The sequence below is a fragment of the Amblyomma americanum genome, chromosome 5 (assembly GCF_052857255.1).
Source record: "Amblyomma americanum isolate KBUSLIRL-KWMA chromosome 5, ASM5285725v1, whole genome shotgun sequence".
Classification (NCBI taxonomy): Eukaryota; Metazoa; Arthropoda; class Arachnida; order Ixodida; family Ixodidae; genus Amblyomma; species Amblyomma americanum.
This window is the reverse complement of record NC_135501.1, coordinates 44,459,903-44,463,184: the sequence shown is the minus strand read 5'-3', so window position 1 is coordinate 44,463,184 and position 3,282 is coordinate 44,459,903. Positions and strand designations below refer to the sequence as shown.

At 46.4% G+C, this 3,282-nt stretch overlaps 2 non-coding genes across 2 annotated transcripts; both read right to left on the bottom strand.

Annotated features, from left to right (window-relative positions):
- Nucleotides 1-1,802: 1,802 nt before the first annotated feature.
- Nucleotides 1,803-1,879, bottom strand: TRNAQ-CUG (transfer RNA glutamine (anticodon CUG)). The gene has a single exon. It is a non-coding gene; the product is annotated as a tRNA-Gln (tRNA).
- Nucleotides 1,880-2,293: 414 nt separating this feature from the next.
- On the bottom strand, nucleotides 2,294-2,370 carry TRNAQ-CUG (transfer RNA glutamine (anticodon CUG)). Its single transcript has one exon. It is a non-coding gene; the product is annotated as a tRNA-Gln (tRNA).
- Between the last annotated feature and the right edge of the window lie 912 nt (nucleotides 2,371-3,282).

The window sequence follows — 3,282 nt, the reverse complement described above, 5'->3', positions numbered from 1 at the left end:
TCGCGTCTCGGCCTGGCCTTCCTTCACAATATATATATATATATATATATATATATATATATATATATATATATATATATATATATATATATATATATATATATATATATATATATATACAGACAAGGTAAAGTAAATGAGGGGCCCGTTTGACAAATTTATGAAGGAAGCGAAAAGTCACCGAAACCAAGGTGCATATGGGAACGATATTCTCATTTTTTTAATGTGTTGTGCTTATCAGTGGGATAATACTACTCAGATTAATAAATCGCTTAAAGAAAATTACGTATAAAGCATCAGAAAAAACAACCATGCAGCCGGCGGGATCCGAATCCACGACCTCCGAATATCGCGTCCGGTGCTCTTACCAACTGAGCTACGGCGACGGCTGTCCAATCTGCTGCTTTCGTGGGTATTTATGTTTATGTGGTGTACGCGAACCTTGAGAGTGTTCACCAGCGCCTCCCTCGACCATAGCGGCGGACGTAGCACGTCCTGTAATACCGCGAACGTGACGTGGAACGTCATCTAACGGCGAGAGCGGAAACTGTGCGAGAGCCCTCTTAAGCAACCTGTGGCATCAAGACTGCCAGAAAGGAGACCCTCGTTAAGCTATTAGCAGATAAGGTAAAGTAAATGAGGGGCAAGTTTGACAAATTTATGAAGGAAGGGAACAGTCACTGTAACAAAGGTACATAGGGGGAACGTTATTAATTTTTTAATGTGTTGAGCCTATGAGTGGGATAATATTACTTAGTTTAATAAATCGCTTAAAGAAAATTACTTATAAAGCAGCAGAAAAACAACCATGCCGCCGGTGGGATCCGAACCCACGACCTCCGAATATCGCGTCCGGTTCTCTTACCAACTGAGCTACGGCAACGGCTGTCCAATCTGCTGCTCTCATGGGTATTTATGTTTATTTGGTGTACGCGAACCTTGAGCGCGTCCACCAGCGCCACCCTCGACCATAGCGGCGGACGTAGCACGTCCTGTAATACCGCGAGCGTGACGTGGAACGTCATCTAACGGCAAGGGCGGAAACTGTGCGAAAGCCCTCTTAAGCAACCTGTGGCATCATGACTGCCAGAACCGAGACCCTCGTTAAGCTATTAGCAGACAAGGTAAAGTAATTGAGGGGCCCATTTGACAAATTTATGAAGGAAGCGAACAGTCACCGAAATCATGGTGCTTAGGGGAACGTTATTATTATTATTTTTATAGTGTTGTGCTTATCAATGGGATAATATTACTTATATTAATAAATCGCGTAAAGAAAATTACTGATAAAGCAGCAGAAAAAACAACCATGCCGCAGGTGGGATCCGAACCCACGACCTCCGAATACAGCGTCCGGTGCTCTTACCAACTGAGCTACGGTTACGGCTATCCAATCTGCTGCTCTCGTGGGTATTTATGTTTATTTGGTGTACGCGAACCTTGAGAGTGTTCACCAGCGCCACTCTCGACCATACTAGCACGTCCTGTAACACCGCGAGAGTGACGTGCAACGTCATCTAACGGCGAGGGCGGAAACTGTGCGAGAGCCCTGTTAAGCAACCTGTGGCCTCAAGACTGCGAGAACCGAGACCCTCGTTAAGCTATTATCAGACAAGGTAAAGTAAATGATAGGCCCGTTGGACACATTTACGAAGGAAGCGAACAGTCACCGAAACCAAGGTGCAAAGGGGAACGTTATTATTATTATTTTTATAGTGTTGCGCTTATCAGTGGGATAATATTACTTAGATTAATAAATCGCATAAAGAAAATTACTTATAAAGCAGCAGAAAAAACAACCATGCCGCCGGTGGGATCCGAACCCACGACCTCCGAATACAGCGTCCGGTGCTCTTACCAACTGAGCTACGGTTACGGCTATCCAATCTGCTGCTCTCGTGGGTATTTATGTTTATTTGGTGTACGCGAACCTTGAGAGTGTTCACCAGCGCCACTCTCGACCATACTAGCACGTCCTGTAACACCGCGAGAGTGACGTGCAACGTCATCTAACGGCGAGGGCGGAAACTGTGCGAGAGCCCTGTTAAGCAACCTGTGGCCTCAAGACTGCGAGAACCGAGACCCTCGTTAAGCTATTATCAGACAAGGTAAAGTAAATGATAGGCCCGTTTGACACATTTACGAAGGAAGCGAACAGTCACCGAAACCAAGGTGCAAAGGGGAACGTTATTATTATTATTTTTATAGTGTTGCGCTTATCAGTGGGATAATATTACTTAGATTAATAAATCGCATAAAGAAAATTACTTATAAAGCAGCAGAAAAACAACCATGCCGCCGGTGGGATCCGAACCCACGACCTCCGAATACAGCGTCCGGTGCTCTTACCAACTGAGCTACGGTTACGGCTATCCAATCTGCTGCTCTCGTGGGTATTTATGTTTATTTGGTGTACGCGAACCTTGAGAGTGTTCACCAGCGCCACTCTCGACCATACTAGCACGTCCTGTAACACCGCGAGAGTGACGTGCAACGTCATCTAACGGCGAGGGCGGAAACTGTGCGAGAGCCCTCTTAAGCAACCTGTGGCCTCAAGACTGCTAGAACCAAGACCCTCGTTAAGCTATTAGCAGACAAGCTGAAGTAAATGATAGGCCCGTTTGACAAATTTACGAAGGAAGCGAACAGTCACCGAAACCAAGGTGCATAGGGGAACGTTATTATTATTTTTATAGTGTTGTGCTTATCAGTGGGATAACAATACTTAGATTAATAAATCGCATAAAGAAAATTACTTATAAAGCAGCAGAAAAAACAACCATGCCGCCGGTGGGATCCGAACCCACGACCTCCGAATACAGCGTCCGGTGCTCTTACCAACTTAGCTACGGCGACGGCTATCCAATCTGCTGCTATCATGGGTATTTATGTTTATTTGGAGTACGCGAACCTTGAGTGTGTTCACCAGCGCCCCCTTCGGCCATAGGGGCGGATGTAGCACGTGCTGTAATACCGCGAGCGTGACCTGGAACGTCATCTAACGGCGAGGGCGGAAACTGTGCGAGAGCCCTCTTAAGCAACCTGTGGGCCTTGAGGGCCTTGATGCCACAGGTTGCTTAAGAGGGCTCTCCACAATTTCCGCCCTCGTCATGCTCGCTGTATTACAGGACGTGCTACGTCCGCCGCTAAGGTCGAGGGTGGCGCTAATGAACACTCTCAAGGTTCGCGTACACCAAATCAACATAAATACCCAGGAGAGCAGCAGATTGGACAGCCGTCGCCGTAGCTATGTTGGTAAGAGCACCGGACGCGATATTCGGA